General features: G+C 38.0%; 2 long non-coding RNA genes across 2 annotated transcripts; both read left to right on the top strand.

Moving 5' to 3' along the window:
• The first annotated feature begins 1621 nt into the window (after window positions 1-1621).
• Window positions 1622-5197, top strand: LOC131610799 (uncharacterized). Its single transcript, XR_009286657.1, has 2 exons — window positions 1622-4071; window positions 4905-5197. It is a non-coding gene; the product is annotated as an uncharacterized LOC131610799 (long non-coding RNA).
• A 7860-nt stretch (window positions 5198-13057) lies between these two features.
• On the top strand, window positions 13058-15772 carry LOC131610798 (uncharacterized). The gene is made up of 2 exons (XR_009286656.1): window positions 13058-14646; window positions 15480-15772. It is a non-coding gene; the product is annotated as an uncharacterized LOC131610798 (long non-coding RNA).
• Window positions 15773-20532: the final 4760 nt, after the last annotated feature.

Genomic DNA, 20532 nt, shown 5'->3' with positions numbered 1-20532 from the left:
TTCACTCAAAATAAAATAAACTTTGCCCTGAGATTTCAAAAATGGCGCGCTTCACCATCTTCGTCTTCAACCTCAAGTTCTCCATTTTTGAATTTCTGAACTTACTCGTTTCTCAACTATTTGCAACGATGTAAACATGAAACTTGCTCTAAATTCACTCACAATTTTGAATATGTAACTAACATGGATTAATATTAACTACATCTAACTAATTTACCAGAAATCGTGAAGAACCCTAAAATTTCAAAATCAAATTAAATGACTATACTGAAAGATAAATGAATGATGATAGAGGGTTTTCAATCCTCTGATGATGCTGAACAAGATAGAATCGAGCTATTTCACAAAGAGTGCTTAAATTAGAGAGGTGAAGTTCAGAAACTTACCTCTGAAAATGGAGGTCGTGAGGATGATAGAGAGCACCTGGGCTTGAATGAATGATCTCAGTAGCTTCCCTGAGACTCAATGATGCTAACTGAATGCTTATTGGAGCTTGAATCCTCCTGAATTGCTCTATGGACCTCCCTCGATTTCAGCTTCAAGTGAACATGGAGGTTGTTGAATTTGGAGTTACAGATGAGCTGCAGCCATCTGGTTAGCTTCACTATGACCTGAGGAATGTGCCTGGATGATTGGCTTGGCTCAGAACCTCCTGAATTACTCCATGGACCTCCAACTGCAAATGCTCCAAAGTGAGAGCAACAATGGTGTTTCTCCACTTACAGAAGTGATCCAGGTGCTTGGATCACCTCAAATGACCTCCCTTGAGATGTTAGAATGTTCACTTCCCAAAGATGAGCTCTGGTTTGAAGAAATCGATTCTTCTTGCCAAAGAACTTTGAAAAACAATGAACATGAGAAGAGAAAGAGAAAGCAAGGAATATGGTTGCTTTGGTGTGTTTTTCTACTGAAGTATGCTCTCCTATTTATAGGCAAATGTCTCAGTACTGAGTGAGAGTGTGAGCTTGCTTAATGGGAGAGTTTTGGTTTCTTAGCCATGAAGAAATTCAAAGAATCTCCAAAATGCAATGATGCATTTTCGGGCTAGCTTCCCCTATCCATTGATTCCATCTGATCTTAGGGGACATTTCAGATGCAAAGTGAGCTCCAATTGGTTGATGAGAAGATTCCTTGGGTGATTCATCAATTTGCCATAAATTCACAAAAGTAATCATTACATAATCACATGTTCTTGTTTTTAGAATCTTCTTCAATTCTTATGGCATGGTGAAAATGAATGCATGGCATAGTTTCAGACATGTTATGGGTCGTGTAGCATCCATTAGTGAAGCAAAATGCACAAAATTGCAAAGTTCCAATTTGCACATGACCTATAATTTTACTTCATGAGGCCAACTTTGAACAAGCATAACTCCTAGCTCAAATTCAATTTGGAGAAGGTTGAACACAATTTGGAAAGCCCTAAACATCTACTTCAAATCATTAGTTTATGTCTTCTTCAGAATCATTTGGGAAATTTGTGAAAAATGAGCCCAAAGTTGGATGAAAACTAGGTTAAAACACTTAGAAAAATTTCTAAGTGTTTATGACCTAAACTTCAAAATTTCCAAAACTTCATAAATGGTTGATCTTTTGAAAAAAGTTCCTTTGTAAGATGTTGTTTTATTTTGCAAGATCTACAACTTTCATGTTGGAAGTTTTTTGAGTTGTGTAGGTGAAATTTTGAGTTCTCACCATGCCTTCAAAAACCCTAATTCCCGACTTTTTGCTCCTTGATGAATTTCTTTGAATTTCTTTGGTCAAATGACTTTGACATCCATATATTGATGATATTGATCTTTGAAAGTCATTTTTTGACCAAAAACCTTAAAAGTCAATGATGATCCCACACAGTTGACTTTTCCTGACAAAGTGAATTTTTTGGGCTTTTGTGTAGAAACAAGATCTTTTCCTCAAATGAATGGTGTAAATGGATTATATTGAGGTAGTAGAGATTCTTGAATCATGTCTTGAGTTTTGGATCCATGCCCTGATTAAAAGTCAACTATCTTGGTGAATTAGGTCAAAAACCCTAATTGTCGATCAGAGGACAATGATGACTGTAGACTTTGAACTGAGGTGTAATGTCCAGTGGATCTTGTCATATGAGTTGTTTGAAGATGATTGATGTCTTTGAATGGTCCCTTAGGGCTTTTTAGGGTTTCCCAAAGGTGATCCCTGATTTTAGTCCTTGATAGGCTCCAAACCCTAGTCTGTTGATCTGAGTAATCCTGTACTTAGGTGACTGGGTGTCTTAATCAATCATAGGTGTAATAATGAGGCTTTTGAGTCTTATGATTGTATTAGAGACTAATCCCTCTATTGATTGATCCTTTGCCTGAGTTTTCTTGTCTTTGAACACCCTTGATTGAATGTTAGGCTGTTCTGGATACTTGCTTCGACTTGATGAAAAATCCTGAAGATATGTCATCTCAGGGGGGGTCAAAAATTAGGGTATGACAGATGCCCCTTGTCGCGGCCGGCAAAAATTAACAGAGTCGCCATCGATATTTATTTGTTCCTAAAGAACGGGGAAAATGTCGAATAAAACCCATAAAGGAAAGGGAATGGTCATCGCAACCATATCGGGTTCGGGAGTCGGTTACGCGAGGGGAAGGTATTAGCACCCCTCACGTCTGTTGTACTCAACGGGACCCATTTAGTTAGTTATGCGTTTGAGTTTTAGTGTGAATTATTTGCTATCTTCTACTTAGTGAGCGAGAAAAAAAAAATAAAAGACGGGTTTTTGTTTTTTAGTTTATTGGGCTCGCCAAGACATCGTGTCTTGTGCCTACGTATTCCCTCGTGCAATGGGAAAGTCAGAGCTCCGTAGTTCGGGGTAAAAAAACCACGGGTTTGTTGGTTGATTTTAGAAGAATGATGCATTAGACATTTCGAACGTTTGAACTTTGACTTGTTTGCTCGTCTGAGAGGCTAAGTCTATTTGTTCGTTCTTCGTGTCGAAATGGCTAAGACACATTCGTTTTGAAAATATTTTCGAAGAGTCGCACAAGGGCGAAAAAAGAAGTTTGATGAGTTTAAGTTGTTTTTTATGTGAGTGACAAGTATTGGATCACAAGTCTAGAACAACAAACGATCCAGTTACTAGGAATCAGAGGAACAAAATGTGTTCAACCAATTGTTTTCACCCAAAAGTTTTCTTTATTAAAATGGTGAGGTGAAACAAGGTTCACTTATTAGAGTTTATTGTGCATGGAGGACAAATATTAAACCATAAGTCTAAAACAACCAACGGTGTAATACTTGGAAATGGAGGAACAAATGGTGTTCAACCAATCTTTTTCACACCAAGTTTATTAAAAATATTTTGAAGAAAAAAGAGCCACACAAATGTTTATGAGAAATATTTTAATCAAGTACGTATTAGCAACAAACTACCAAATAAATAAACTAAAAAAAATGTGATAAAAAATAACGTGAGACGATAAAAATAAATAAAGGTAATATCAGCCATACAAATAAAACTTAAACCTATTTCTAAAAGCACTCCCTTAATTAAATTATAAAATTAATTATTTGAAATCTAATTCTAATTAATAATTATAAATATAATTAAACTATGAACTACTGTATTGATATTTTTCCAAGCAAAAGAAAAGTGGTTAAGTTTATATTGATGAATCGTAAAAATCTGCCAGAATTCAAATCCTCCTCTACAACTCTCAATTTTCGCTCTCCTCTCTATTTTCTCTCTCACATAAAGCTCGTTGGGAAACAGGCCGACCGCCGCGCCGGAAATCTCCCTACGGCGGCGGCAGCGCCGGTCTACGGCCGACTATCAAAATTCGACACCCTCCCCACTAATTCCTATCTTCTAAACCCAAATATGGCATCAGACTCTCCTAATTTCAAGCCTAAACCCTTCAAATCAGAATAAAACTTTGAACCCTAAATTCAAAAAAATCTTAAATCGAACTCTGTCCCTGAAGCTAATTAGCAAATCCTATCGGATCTAAGATTATACACACAGATACACACAACATGGCATGGAAAAAACAAGAAGAGAATGAATCAAGGTACCTGGTTCGACGGCGCCGGCGAGTCTCTTCGGTGAGTTTCCTTTGCTCCTTCGTTCTTCTAATCTTCTTCTCCTTCTCTTCTGCGAATCCTTCTGCTGTTGGTAATTGTGTTGTAGCTGTTAGAATCTATCGGTACGCAGGGGCTGAGCTCTGAGCAATTCGGAGCTTCAGAGTGAAGCTTCAATTACTCGGTAGTGAGAGCTTTAAGTGAATAGGTTTTGGGAGATTTTTTAGTGCTGTATATTTGTGAGCCAATTTTCTTCCGTCCCCGATGAATGAGTTTGAGTACCTTATATATAGTGAAGGTTTAGACTTGTACGTGTGATAGGTTTAGAGAAAATTTAGGGATTAATTTGACTCAGAGAAATCAGGAGTTGAGGGTGGACTGAGTGAATTTAGGGAGTTCAGTTTTGACTGAGGAAACTGAACGAATCGTGACTTGGACGAGTAGCGATGCCTTGAGATTTTTCAGGAGTTGAGAGTCTGACTTGAGAAACCGTGGAAAAAAAACATGGAGTGATGTGGCTAAGGGTCCCTATTTTCCAGGCTTTTTGAGTGTGAATCGTGGCTGTAAAATTCAAATCTTTCTGATACGCATTTTGTGTGATTTTTCTAACGGACACATGCTTGATGAGGCATTTTTTTTGAATTACAAACTTCTGTTTCTTTTGAAACTTTGATAACTGGTTTATAACTCTAATGTTCTTTTCCTTGAGAATCTTGAACTTTAAGTTCATGGAATACTTTTTTGTGTCCGTAGCTTGATGTGCAATCTAAGATGGCTGCCCGGTATATCGGCCTTGCGCTTGACACGTTTTTGTTTACTTAGACCTGAACTTACTAGAATTTCCTTATGCTGGGCAGGTTTGGAACTTTGGAGATGTCATACGGGATGCGCATCCTCGGAACTCTTTCTTTAGATTAACTCAAAGATAGCTACCAATGTTAACCAAATGACTCAAGGAACAGCTTATTCAAATTTGTAAGAAATTGATTCAGTGTAGCAAGCTGTAACGAAATTGATTCAAATCTTTATTTTGAAGTCCATGTAGCTCAATGTAACAAGATAATTCAAAGAGTTTGTAATGAAAATTCAATTTCGTATTATTTCCCATGACTTGAACTTGTAATAGAGATTCAAATAGGCATTCCTTTTATCTGTTCACTTTATTCTCACTTTGAATCTAATGGTTGAAAATTGTATCAATGCTTTTGGCCTTGTCTTTGTCATAGCTTCAACCTTACTTTCAAATGCTTCTATTCTCGGTATTTAAATTCTCTTCATCACGTTTCAAATTGTCAAAATTGTTGGTAGCTTCAATTATGTCATTGTATATAGCTTTTCCATTGAAGAACCAAATTGAAAATGGATTTGTATCATAACTTTTTCTTGTCACCTTAGGAATTACCACGTATGCCCTTATTGTTGCTTAAATCACGTGCATGAGAAGTGTTGAATTTGAAAATGCCCCTTTTTGGAACATTAGTCTCCAAATGATTGTAACTAACATTCAAACATTCTTGTAAAGAAACAAGGTTTCCAATTTGGAATGGAATTGTTCCATTAAAACTTTAACTCAAATCATCTCAAAAAAAAGATCTTGGTTTCTTATCAAAGAAGTCGTCACCCTTGAATTTACGCAAAAATGAATGAAAATGAACTCACTGATCCTATGGACTAATCGAGACTCAAAACTAAATGCAAGAAATGAAACAAGGTAGCAACTAATGAATGACTACCAAGTGAATCAAAATTATAGTACTTGCTAAGCTACCCTAATTGCAGCATGCAACAAAACTCAAGTGAACTCTAACTCTCAAAGGCGACAAAATCTCAAATTCAAACACCTTAAATGAGAGAGCCATTATATGGTAATGATATGATGAAACTTCGACTATAGGATAAAAGCATGGGCAAAATTAGGGTGTGACAGCTGCCCCTATTTAAACATCTTTAACTAGAGGATTGAAAGAACTATCGTTTTTTCAATCCTCATGGTGAAAGATAGTTTAAATATTAAACATACCCAAATTTTGCCCTTCGATGCATTGAATATGATGTGAATGGATTATAAATAGAAAGTCTGATGTAATGAATTAAGAACTACTCTTGATTTCTTAATTATGATATGGAATGAACGCAAATGATAGAGGAACAAATTCAGTAGCTCCTAGTTGAAAATGGTCTCCTCAAGGGGATAAGATATCAGATTCAATGCTCTTGACTGGCGTGAATATTTCCAAAGTTGACAGATGATCGCCCTGCCATGTATTGCAAATAGTAGATCGCAACAAACATGAGACAACTCTTTTGGGGATAGAAAAAATTTATTCAGTGCTCTTGACTGACATAGATATCTTTTAATGTTGACAAATCTTCACCCCGTCGTGAATTAGAGACAGTAGATTGTAACAAAACAAGATTAAATGGTGGTGGATTCTCGCCCCTCTGAAGAACTGCAGAAGTGAATTCCAACTCACAAAACAGATAAAGAGTAACAGATCCTCGCCCTGTTGGTAATCAATCAACAGTGGACTGTATCAAACATGTGACGACATGTTAAAATAGATTTAATGTTGACAAAACCTCGCCCCTCTGACGAATTGCAGAAGTGGAATGCAACAAAAACAAATATTTGATGTTGATAAATTATCGCCCCTCTGACGAATTGCAGAAGTGAATTTCAACACACAAAAGATAAATGTTGGCAGATCCTCGCCCTGTTGGTAATCAATCAACAGTGGACTGTATCAAACATGTGACGACATGTTAAAATAGATTTAATGTTGACAAAACCTCGCCCCTCTGACGAATTGCAGAAGTGGAATGCACAAAAAACAGTCTTTGATGTTGATAAATCCTCGCCCCTCTAACGAATTGTAGAAGTGAATTTCAACATACAACCGATAAATGTTGGCAGATCCCCGCCCTACTAGCATCGACTAACAGTGGATCACCACAAACATGTAAAACATGTTAATATAATAAGCTTTGATGTTGACAAACCTTGCCCCTCTGACGAATTGCAGAAGTGGAATGCAACAAAAGCAGTCTTCGATGTTGGTAAATCCTCGCCCATTTGACGAATTGCAGAAGTGAATTCCAACAAATAATAGATAAAGGTTGATAGATCCTCGCCCTGTCGGCATCTGCTGACAGTAGATCACAACAGACATGTAAATAGCTTCACTGGAGAAAACTTTGTTGAAGGTAATATCTTCAGATTGAAATTATCTAAACACCCTTTTGCGGAGATAGATTTTGTTAAAGTGAGAAACTCACTGGGGAAATTAACACACCAGAGGTTTGCTGGGGATTAATTGAGAACAATTCAAGAAATATGATCTATAGAGGGCTTTTGCCAATAAGACTTGCTGAAGAGATTGTTGTCTGAAAGATTCTGAAAAGATCTTGTTGAGAATAACAATGGTGAGGATACCGCTTTGGTAATCCTGTTGAAATAGGCTCACTTGGAGAGCAATTAAAGCTTCACTAGAGAAAACTTCAAAAGAAACTCTGTGGGGAAATATCACTGGGAAAACCCGAGAAGATGTTCTGTTGACACAAGAGTTCACTAAGGGAACATCAATCACCTTGCTGGGGAAGAAACTTGATTTGAGAATCGACTCCAATACTGATTGATTTTTGAACAAGAATTCAACTTGTACTGGAGAAAGAACTAAGTCTTCCATTTGAGAAATATTCTTCAAAAACCTGATCTTGTTGAGGATAACAACTGAACTCCCTTGAGGTCACTGAACCTTGGCTGAGGTTGTGAATGATATGCTTTGTGCATGATATGCTTAAGTGAAGTGACATGATGAATGCAAGACAACTATTTATGTGATTATTTATGCAATGATTGATCAATACATGCACGAGTTATTTGATATGTGCTAACTGAGACTTAGACTTTAAAGGGTGAACTGCCCTATGAGAACTGACTTTAAAGAAAAATACCAGACGGGAACTAGATTTCAATTAACAGTCAGACGAGAACTAACTACCAGGAAAGAAGTGTATTTGAATTAACAGTCAGACGAGAACTGACTACCAGGCGAGAACTGGATTTAAATTAACAGTCAGACGAGAACTGACTACCAGACGAGAACTGGATTTAAATTAATAGTCAGGCGAGACCTGACTACCAGATGAGAACTGGATTTAAATTAACAGTCAAACAAGAACTGACTACCAGACGAGAACTGGATTTAAATTAATAGTCAGGCGAGACCTGACTACCAGACGAGAACTTGGTTTAAAGTAACAGTCAGACGAGAACTGACTACCAGACGAGAACTGGATTTAAATTAACAGTCAGACGAGAACTGACTACCAGACGAGAACTGGATTTAAATTAACAGTCAAACAAGAACTGACTACCAGACGAGAACTGGATTTAAATTAATAGTCAGGCGAGACCTGACTACCAGACGAGAACTTGGTTTAAAGTAACAGTCAGACGAGAACTGACTACCAGACGAGAACTGGATTTAAATTAACAGTCAGACGAGAACGGACTACCAGGAAGGAACTACAAGATTAATTTCCAGACGAGATCTGGATTCGAAAAAAAGACTGCCAGACGGGAATTGGACTTTGAGATACCAAACAAGGTTGAATTTTTTTACATATGTGTGACTACATGATGAACAAGATGCGATGCATGATATGACACAAGAGTAATGCTAATGCATGCATGATTGATGACAATGCATGAAGATACTTTGACTATTTGAATAATCAAGAAAAAAAGTTCTTGTAACACATTTCTCATCAAGAGGATGTTGTGCTAGCATAATTCCAGACACTCATTTTGAACTTAAAGGTTGCTGATGTTTGACAGAAATTCTCTTAAGCAGCTTTAAGGTATAGAGAAGACTTGTTTGTCTGTACTTTACCCCAATCTGCGGGGCCTCTAAGGAGTTTTATCTCGAACGGACATTTATAAACAACGTACAGTAATCTGACATTGAGATGGCTTGCCCCAGTATCTTGGATTTCAATGCAGGATGCCCCTTTTTAACTTATCCTTGAAGAGATTTTACTGTATCTCGACGTGACTGCCCTAGATTGACTTCACCTTAGAACAACCTGCCCCAAACTGCCTGATATTGTGGACGATGCCCCTGAATGCATAATTTTTTTTGAATAATCGACCCCATATAACAGTGGCTTCAAATGCTTTGCCCCAGATTGGGTCCTTTAAGAATGGTCGAAATCCTTGTTGATTGTTCATTGTTGGAACTTGCTTGATGCTAAGTTTTGTATCGCAAATAAAATTGTTCATTCCAAATGGTAATTTTAATGCAATGCTTATGCCAATTTTGAAATCAACATTACTATCAAAATGAAAACGAAAAGAAAACAATGAATGGACCACTGGTTTATTCAAAGTGTAAAAGATGATGTTGTAATCAAGACAGATGATTTAGCAAATATATTTAGGAGTCAAGTTAACACAACTTTGCTGAGTATACTTTCGAAATAAACCTTGCTTCAATTAGGTCTTTTAAGGGTTGTAATGTGGTCTGGTTCACGGTTTGCAAAAAACAAAGGATATAGGCTCAAATTTTGATATTAAACCACCCCATTCTTCGTGATATTCTCCGTTCCTATGTTCAGTTAATTGACACATACATTCAATTCCAAAAGGATTTGCAAATGATGACGTGATGGTTTGAGAACCAATGATCTATGAGGTAGCACTCACCTATTCAAGATTTGGAAGTCACATAAGCTTATTCAGTGATCTTTCTTTTTTTTCCCCTTTTTTATCTTTGCTTTTGTATCCCTAACTTTTGCCTGGAAAGTTTTTTTTAGCTTTCAGTCCAGCGGGATGCCCTACTTTTTGCCTAAGTCGCTTTTCAAGGGTGTCGACTTTGCGGGCTTTTTCTATGATTTTTTTTATTAAGAACAACTTGTATGACATTTGTTCAATTGATTTTTGTTGAAATAATTGTGACTGCCGTGTTTTGATGGTCCAAGATGAACAAACGTTGCAAGCTTTGAGATTTTCACTACTTCCCCGACATTGTGTGTGAAGAGAGGAAGAGGTTGAACCTCTGATGGGATATTTTCCTTTGAAATTCAAATGCATGGTCATATTAACTGAACACCTACCCTGCCCCTGGTTAAAATTATGGGTTTTTCATATAGAAAGAAACTTCAACTACTAGGCTCAAGGGGGTTGACGAGGGATTATCTTCCTTATATCTCCGATGTTTGGGAAGTTGAAACAATGCCTTACATCATCAGCAAAGTTTTATTCGAATGTATATCTTCAGCAATTTTGGGTATTCGTTTTCATCACTCTCCTTCTAATTTTTGCTTAAACAAAATTTTGATAAAGACAAGTGAAATGGGAGAAAACATTTTTAAATTTTATGAATAATGAATATGTATAGAGTGAATACAAATGGATTGATTCAAATGCATGCCCATTTCATTAATATTACCATTTAAGAACAACAAACTTAAAAGCAAACAGTACATTAACAAACAAAGAAATTGAAAATGAAAATGATAAAGTTGCCATAAGGATTATCAGCTTTGAGGATGAGCTCTCCTTCATGATTCTCCGACTTCTGGAGGTGGTTCTTGTAGTCTTGGTGCTCACTCGAGTATGGGGTTGCCATTCATCAACAAGTTTCCTCCTTGAATGGTCAGGTACTTCTGGCCGATCAACTGTTGAACTTTAGCTTTGTAGGCATTGCAGTTCTCAGTTGAGTGTCCTACTGTTCCGGCGTGATATCCACATTGCGCATTGAAATCGTACTCAGGTGGGAACAATTTCGGTGGCTTAAGAAACTTGGGAACCACCAACGAGCTTCGAACCAAATGTGGTAGAAGTTGACTATAGGTCATAGGAATTGGATCCAAAGGAGAATTCCTTCTTTCTAGATTATTTCGAGGCTCGCACCGACTGTGATATCCACTGCCTTGGGCTTGCTGATTTACATAAGGAACAACTTGTGGTTGTTGGAAATGAGGACCAAGAAGCAGCGGTTGTTGGCATTGAATATCTACTACATACAGATGTTGACCATAAGATATATGAGGTGGAGCTTGCAGAGCTTCCCAAATTGCATCAGTTTCATCCTCCCCATCCTTTTGGGAATCTCCAGAGGATTCCTTCTCACTAGTATGGCTACTCAAGGAACCTTGTAGTTTTCCACTTTTGAGACCGCTTTCGATGCGTTCTCCAATTATCATTAGGTCAAAGAAGCCTAATGATGCACAACTGATCATCTTTTCAAAGTATGGGTCTTGCAGGGTACCCAAAAACATATCAACCAACTCCCTATCAGGTATTGGTGGTCGAACACGAGCAGCTAACTCTCTCCATCTCTGAGTGTACTCCTTAAAAGACTCATTACTCTTTTAAGAGAGACTTTGCAATTGTGTACGGCTAGGAGCAATATCAGTATTATATTCATAATGCTCCAGGAATGCCATAGCCAAATCTTTCCAAGTGTGTACATCGTTTCTTTTCAGTTGCGTATACAATTCTAACGACGCTCCACTGAGACTATCTTGAAAACAGTGGATGAGAAACTTGTCATCGCGAGCGTACGCGGCCATCTTCCGAATAAACGTCGTCAAATGAGTTTTTGGACAACTAAACCCTTTGTATTTCTCAAAATCTGGCATCTTGAACTTTGGAGGGATTACGATGTCTGATACTAAGCACATGTCAATAGCATCCAGACCATGGGTGTCTTTTCCTACTAGGGATCTTATTTGTTCTTCCATGACACGACACATTTGAATAACTTCGGTATCCTGAGGATCTCTGATGTTGATCACTGGGTTCGTCTGTGCAAATTAAGAAATTTTAGTAGCATGAGGAGGTGGGATATGCGCATCTTGAATAATGGAGTGTTCTTGCATTGTAGGGATCTGATTAGATACAGCGGTGTGCACTGGCTAAGGTTGGATAGGATCATCCATTTCAGGAGGAGAATCGTATATTGGATTGTTCACCACAGTAAAGCCTGATGTAGGATCAACATTCTCTATGACAGGATGTTGGACATTGTTCTTTGACAAAGCTAGTAGAGCTTCCAACATTTGGCCCACCTTATGGTTCATAGCATCTATGTCCTCTCTCAGCACGACTTGATTTTGTTCCAGTTTCTCCATTGTCCTTCTGTAGTTACCACGGGTTCGCTACGAGTGTCGGGAATCAGTTAACTGGTTATGGACAAGAGTGACATGAGTTTTTTTTTGCGTGGAAGAATATGAGATGCATGGAGGTGCATGCAAAAATGCAATGTAATGTTTTATGCACAGTTACAGGTAATGGTACGAGGTAACAACAAAATAACCTAATTGGGTAGGCCTCCTATAAAGGATAGTTCCATGTTTTGTTTACCCGTAAAACCCACTCACAAGGTTAGCTTTAAGGATTTTGGATAACGAGTTCTCAAATTTACGGATCCCCTTTTCGAAAATATCATCATCAACGTGAATAACGTACGAGTTGACGATATTTTCAAAAGCGTCCACACTGAGCGATGGTTTACGCGCCAACCTGACGAGACAATGCAGTCCAACAGGTTGATACTACGTCACCATCTATTATAGGGTATTCTAAAGGTCTCTTAGAGTTATGGATCCTTTTTACAGAAATTGATGTCAACGCACTAACATACGAGACAACAACCTCTTTAAAAGGATCAACTCTAAGCTGGGTTTTCGTATCGACCCAAGAGACACTGAAGTCCAATGGATCTTTACTACGCAACCACCATCTTATCTTAGGTGTTTACTCGAAGCCTGGGTAGTGGGCTTTTCTCACAATTTATCATAATCCAAAAAATTCCCAACACAATATATAATATATAAAGCATAAAGAGATAGTAAGGAATGGAATAACAAAAATAAGCAAGAATATAAACACCAACGAGAAAGCAAAATAAAATAATAAAGTACTCAAACACATAAAGAACTAAACTAGGGTGGACTCGCTTTAGGACAATATCCCCAGCAGAGTCGCCAGCTGTCGCGGCCGGCAAAAATTAACAGAGTCGCCATCGATATTTATTTGTTCCTAAAGAACGGGGAAAATGTCGAATAAAACCCATAAAGGAAAGGGAATGGTCATCGCAACCATATCGGGTTCGGGAGTCGGTTACGCGAGGGGAAGGTATTAGCACCCCTCACGTCTGTTGTACTCAACGGGACCCATTTAGTTAGTTATGCGTTTGAGTTTTAGTGTGAATTATTTGCTATCTTCTACTTAGTGAGCGAGAAAAAAAAAATAAAAGACGGGTTTTTGTTTTTTAGTTTATTGGGCTCGCCAAGACATCGTGTCTTGTGCCTACGTATTCCCTCGTGCAATGGGAAAGTCAGAGCTCCGTAGTTCGGGGTAAAAAAACCACGGGTTTGTTGGTTGATTTTAGAAGAATGATGCATTAGACATTTCGAACGTTTGAACTTTGACTTGTTTGCTCGTCTGAGAGGCTAAGTCTATTTGTTCGTTCTTCGTGTCGAAATGGCTAAGACACATTCGTTTTGAAAATATTTTCGAAGAGTCGCACAAGGGCGAAAAAAGAAGTTTGATGAGTTTAAGTTGTTTTTTATGTGAGTGACAAGTATTGGATCACAAGTCTAGAACAACAAACGATCCAGTTACTAGGAATCAGAGGAACAAAATGTGTTCAACCAATTGTTTTCACCCAAAAGTTTTCTTTATTAAAATGGTGAGGTGAAACAAGGTTCACTTATTAGAGTTTATTGTGCATGGAGGACAAATATTAAACCATAAGTCTAAAACAACCAACGGTGTAATACTTGGAAATGGAGGAACAAATGGTGTTCAACCAATCTTTTTCACACCAAGTTTATTAAAAATATTTTGAAGAAAAAAGAGCCACACAAATGTTTATGAGAAATATTTTAATCAAGTACGTATTAGCAACAAACTACCAAATAAATAAACTAAAAAAAATGTGATAAAAAATAACGTGAGACGATAAAAATAAATAAAGGTAATATCAGCCATACAAATAAAACTTAAACCTATTTCTAAAAGCACTCCCTTAATTAAATTATAAAATTAATTATTTGAAATCTAATTCTAATTAATAATTATAAATATAATTAAACTATGAACTACTGTATTGATATTTTTCCAAGCAAAAGAAAAGTGGTTAAGTTTATATTGATGAATCGTAAAAATCTGCCAGAATTCAAATCCTCCTCTACAACTCTCAATTTTCGCTCTCCTCTCTATTTTCTCTCTCACATAAAGCTCGTTGGGAAACAGGCCGACCGCCGCGCCGGAAATCTCCCTACGGCGGCGGCAGCGCCGGTCTACGGCCGACTATCAAAATTCGACACCCTCCCCACTAATTCCTATCTTCTAAACCCAAATATGGCATCAGACTCTCCTAATTTCAAGCCTAAACCCTTCAAATCAGAATAAAACTTTGAACCCTAAATTCAAAAAAATCTTAAATCGAACTCTGTCCCTGAAGCTAATTAGCAAATCCTATCGGATCTAAGATTATACACACAGATACACACAACATGGCATGGAAAAAACAAGAAGAGAATGAATCAAGGTACCTGGTTCGACGGCGCCGGCGAGTCTCTTCGGTGAGTTTCCTTTGCTCCTTCGTTCTTCTAATCTTCTTCTCCTTCTCTTCTGCGAATCCTTCTGCTGTTGGTAATTGTGTTGTAGCTGTTAGAATCTATCGGTACGCAGGGGCTGAGCTCTGAGCAATTCGGAGCTTCAGAGTGAAGCTTCAATTACTCGGTAGTGAGAGCTTTAAGTGAATAGGTTTTGGGAGATTTTTTAGTGCTGTATATTTGTGAGCCAATTTTCTTCCGTCCCCGATGAATGAGTTTGAGTACCTTATATATAGTGAAGGTTTAGACTTGTACGTGTGATAGGTTTAGAGAAAATTTAGGGATTAATTTGACTCAGAGAAATCAGGAGTTGAGGGTGGACTGAGTGAATTTAGGGAGTTCAGTTTTGACTGAGGAAACTGAACGAATCGTGACTTGGACGAGTAGCGATGCCTTGAGATTTTTCAGGAGTTGAGAGTCTGACTTGAGAAACCGTGGAAAAAAAACATGGAGTGATGTGGCTAAGGGTCCCTATTTTCCAGGCTTTTTGAGTGTGAATCGTGGCTGTAAAATTCAAATCTTTCTGATACGCATTTTGTGTGATTTTTCTAACGGACACATGCTTGATGAGGCATTTTTTTTGAATTACAAACTTCTGTTTCTTTTGAAACTTTGATAACTGGTTTATAACTCTAATGTTCTTTTCCTTGAGAATCTTGAACTTTAAGTTCATGGAATACTTTTTTGTGTCCGTAGCTTGATGTGCAATCTAAGATGGCTGCCCGGTATATCGGCCTTGCGCTTGACACGTTTTTGTTTACTTAGACCTGAACTTACTAGAATTTCCTTATGCTGGGCAGGTTTGGAACTTTGGAGATGTCATACGGGATGCGCATCCTCGGAACTCTTTCTTTAGATTAACTCAAAGATAGCTACCAATGTTAACCAAATGACTCAAGGAACAGCTTATTCAAATTTGTAAGAAATTGATTCAGTGTAGCAAGCTGTAACGAAATTGATTCAAATCTTTATTTTGAAGTCCATGTAGCTCAATGTAACAAGATAATTCAAAGAGTTTGTAATGAAAATTCAATTTCGTATTATTTCCCATGACTTGAACTTGTAATAGAGATTCAAATAGGCATTCCTTTTATCTGTTCACTTTATTCTCACTTTGAATCTAATGGTTGAAAATTGTATCAATGCTTTTGGCCTTGTCTTTGTCATAGCTTCAACCTTACTTTCAAATGCTTCTATTCTCGGTATTTAAATTCTCTTCATCACGTTTCAAATTGTCAAAATTGTTGGTAGCTTCAATTATGTCATTGTATATAGCTTTTCCATTGAAGAACCAAATTGAAAATGGATTTGTATCATAACTTTTTCTTGTCACCTTAGGAATTACCACGTATGCCCTTATTGTTGCTTAAATCACGTGCATGAGAAGTGTTGAATTTGAAAATGCCCCTTTTTGGAACATTAGTCTCCAAATGATTGTAACTAACATTCAAACATTCTTGTAAAGAAACAAGGTTTCCAATTTGGAATGGAATTGTTCCATTAAAACTTTAACTCAAATCATCTCAAAAAAAAGATCTTGGTTTCTTATCAAAGAAGTCGTCACCCTTGAATTTACGCAAAAATGAATGAAAATGAACTCACTGATCCTATGGACTAATCGAGACTCAAAACTAAATGCAAGAAATGAAACAAGGTAGCAACTAATGAATGACTACCAAGTGAATCAAAATTATAGTACTTGCTAAGCTACCCTAATTGCAGCATGCAACAAAACTCAAGTGAACTCTAACTCTCAAAGGCGACAAAATCTCAAATTCAAACACCTTAAATGAGAGAGCCATTATATGGTAATGATATGATGAAACTTCGACTATAGGATAAAAGCATGGGCAAAATTAGGGTGTGACACCCCTATTTAAGTTTCTTTTATCTGGAGGGAGAGAGATTGAGATCTCGATCTCTCCTGCATAAAAGAGACTTAAATATCAAAGAATGCCCGAATTTTGGGCGCTCCCGAGATGATAAAATCTTTGCATAATTTGATCCCGTTGTCGCACTTGGCGGGGGACGAGGAGACAAACTCTTGCAGAAATACTTGATGTGGATTCTGGTGAATGGATGGCCATGTAGGATGCGCAATCCATCTTCTTTAACTAAGTGTTGATACTTAGAAAAAGGTAAACAACCTCCCCCTTGTTTCGGATGTCCATATCTCGAAACTGGTCTTAGTTGTGTTTGGACAATATCTCAGATAAAGAGAAAATTTCCAATGGTTTGTTTCCTCATCAAACTTCTTACCAGCACTTGGAGGTAAGATACCATTTGACGGTAACAAAGAAACTTCAAGGGTTTGTTTCCTCATCAAACTTCTCACCAGCACTTGGAGGTAAGATACCATTTGATGGTAATAAAGAAACTTCAAAGATTTGTTTCCTCATCAAACTTCTCATCAACACTTGGAGATGAGATACCATTTGATGGTAATAAAGAAACTTCAAAGGTTTGTTTCCTCATCAAACTTCTTACCAGCACTTGGAGGTAAGATACCATTTGATGGTAATAAAGAAACTTCAAAGATTTGTTTCCTCATCAAACTTCTCATCAGCACTTGGAGATGAGATACCATTTGATGGTAATAAAGAAACTTCAAAGATTTGTTTCCTCATCAAACTTCTTACCAGCACTTGGAGGTAAGATACCATTTGATGGTAATAAAGAAACTTCAAAGGTTTGTTTCCTCATCAAACTTCTTACCAGCACTTGGAGGTAAGATACCATTTGATGGTAGTAAAGAAACTTCAAAGGTTTGTTTCCTCATCAAACTTCTTATCAGCACTTGGAGATGAGATACCATTTGATGGTAATAAAGAAACTTCACTATCTTCCCTTTTGACCTGGCATCTTTGAAAGAATGTCATATGGCCTCATGATCTTTTGAGGGGCTAATGACTTTGTTTGAAGGCGGACGAACTGTTTTCGGGGTGAGAACTGCCATTCGTCGACTGGTGCCTGGGGAATCAACAAACTGTTTTCCTAAGAGGAAAACTACCATTCATCGACTCTGTGGGGAACTAAACATCCCTGAAACAGACAAACTGTTTGAAGAAACTGCCATTTGTCGATCTCTTGAGTATTTAACAGACAAACTGTCTTTCCTTGGGGAAAGACTACCATTTGTTGACTCCGCTGGGGATCATGAACTATCTTCTGGATGAAGACTACCATTCACTGATTCCGCTGGGGAGTCATTTGTCGATCTGCTGGGAGATTCTGAATTATTTTCTTTGATGAAGAGTGGCACCTCTTGACCTTGCCGGGGAAATACCAAACCTCTGGGGAATTCCAAAATGCAAAGCAGATTATCTTATCTGAAGAAGACTGTCGAGTGTCGCTCTACAGGAGAATCTCGGCTGAGGATTTCCAAAAGTGAACAAACTATCTCTTTGAGGGAGACTACCATCTATTGACTTGCTTGGGGAGATCCTTGTGTATGAACTGTGGTCTCGAAGGAAAAAGTTTCTCCGGAACTTGCAGGGGAAACTTGAGTTCATGCCTCAATGACTCGGGCATTCACATGATCAAAGCCTGATTCGGTTATGCAATTATGATGTAATGTATGCATGAATATTATGACAATGATAAAATGTAAAGTGAATGTGAATAGAATTGTCGCGGATGGAAAATCCTAAGATACGACTTGAATTCTTGTTGATCAGAAGATGTCCTCTTCTTGGAGTTTGAACTCTCTTGGGAATATCTGGTTATCAGTTGTCCGCTGTCCGAAGTAAGTAATATGAATTGAAGTAAAGATCCGTCATCGGGAGATGTTCGCAAAGCGACCTCATGGGGAAATATTGGTTCCCGGAGTCTCAACCGTTCTCGGAGCAACTGTTTGCATTCTTCCTATTGTTTGTAAACCTTAGAAAGAAATTTCACCTTTATTTTTGCAAGTAAATTCATTTTATTTTATGAAAACATTTGTTTCAAGAAAAATGACTGTTTAAACTAAAAATGCATTCCAAGAAACTGAAAAAGACTAGATTGCAAAGGAAAAGCACAAGGCTCAAATTATTATATATGGAATGGTAATCAGCCAAATGCTTGATTCCATGGAGTATTTACAAAGTTGGAAATTGGTAATTTTCGGGAAAAGGGCTACGATGAAACGTGACGACCGTTATCTTTCCCTTCCACTCCAAGTTGCGCTGTATTCGTGCTTCGTAGAAGATGACCTACTGCTGATGAATACTCCGCTATGGATTTTTGAATGATCAAGTTTGTCCTGAACACAGTTACTTGCCATATATCCCTAACTTTTGCGTAAACTACCCCTTTCGGGTTTTAAGTCTACCGGGATTGATTAATATTTTTTTATGTCTCTAATTTTTGCCTGAATCGCCCTTTCGGGTTTTCGATTCACCGAGACGCTCTTTTTTGCCTAAGCCGCTCTTTGCGAGTTTTCAACTTAGCGAGCTGTTCTTTTAATTATTTAGGCGAAGTATTTCTTGACTGCGTCGACGTTCACAGGACGGGTGAATTCTTCTCCATCCATAGTCGTGAGTATTAAGGCTCCTCCTGAGAAAGCTCTCTTGACCACGTAGGGGCCGTCATAATTGGGAGTCCATTTCCCTCTCGAATCTGTGAGAAAAGATTGAATCTTTTTGAGTACAAGGTCGCCTTCTTTGATTGTGCAAGGTCGAACCTTTTTGTCGAAAGCTTTCTTCATTCTTTGTTGATATAGCTGTCCGTGGCATAAAGCTGTCATGCGCTTTTCTTCGATTAAGTTCAGTTCATCGAATCTGCTTTGACACCACTCGGCTTCTGTTAATTTTGCCTCCATCAAGACTCTCATTGATGGAATCTCAACCTCTATAGGTAGGACTGCCTCCATGCCATATACAAGGGAGAAAGGAGTTGCTCCAGTCGAAGTACGTACTGATGTACGGTAACCATGAAGAGCATACGGGAGCATTTCATGCCAATCCTTGTAAGTGATGACCATCTTTTGAATGATTTTCTTGATGTTTTTGTTAGCTGCTTCTACAGCTCCATTCATCTTTGGCCTGTAAGGAGATGAGTTGTGATGTTCGATCTTGAATTCTTCACAAAGTTCCTTCATCATTTTGTTATTCAAATTTGACCCATTGTCAGTGATTATCTTGCTAGGAATGCCGTAGCGACAGATGATGTGATTCTTGATAAACCTGACGACAACTTGTCTTGTAACGTTTGCATATGAAGCTGCTTCAACCCATTTGGTGAAATAGTCTATGGCTACCAAAATGAAGCGATGTCCGTTGGATGCTTTCTGACAATCGTCTGTCCAGACGCAACTTTGATTTTTCCGTAGAAGTTTGAAAATAGGAGCGCAAGTTGCAGTCATGAGATATATGAATCTCGAGATGTAATTCAGACGTCCAAGAAATCCTCTAACTTGTTTCTCGGTTCTGGGCGAAGGCATTTCTTGAATCGCCTTGACTTTGTCTGGATCTACTTCAATTCCTCGTTTGCTGACAATGAAACCAAGGAGTTTTCCTGAGTAGACACCAAAGGTACACTTGTTGGGGTTCAGGCGAAGCTGAAACTTCCGTAAGCGTTGAAATAACTTTGTCAGATTCTGTATGTGATCTTCTTCATTTTCTGATTTGGCAATCATGTCGTCCACATAGACTTCCACTTCCTTATGCATCATGTCGTGGAAAAGCGTAGTCATGGCCCTTTGATAAGTTGCCCCTGCGTTCTTTAGTCCAAAAGGCATAACTCGATAGCAGAACGTGCCCCAGGGGGTGATGAAAGCTGTTTTTTCCATGTCTTCAGGTGCCATTTTGATTTGGTTGTATCCTGAAAATCCGTCCATGAATGAGAAAACTTTGGATTTTGCTGTACTGTCTA

This window comes from Vicia villosa, linkage group LG6 (genome assembly GCF_029867415.1).
Source record: "Vicia villosa cultivar HV-30 ecotype Madison, WI linkage group LG6, Vvil1.0, whole genome shotgun sequence".
NCBI classification, from domain to species: Eukaryota; Viridiplantae; Streptophyta; class Magnoliopsida; order Fabales; family Fabaceae; genus Vicia; species Vicia villosa.
The sequence above is the reverse complement of the archived record's forward strand: the minus strand, read 5'-3'. Positions and strand labels throughout refer to the sequence as shown.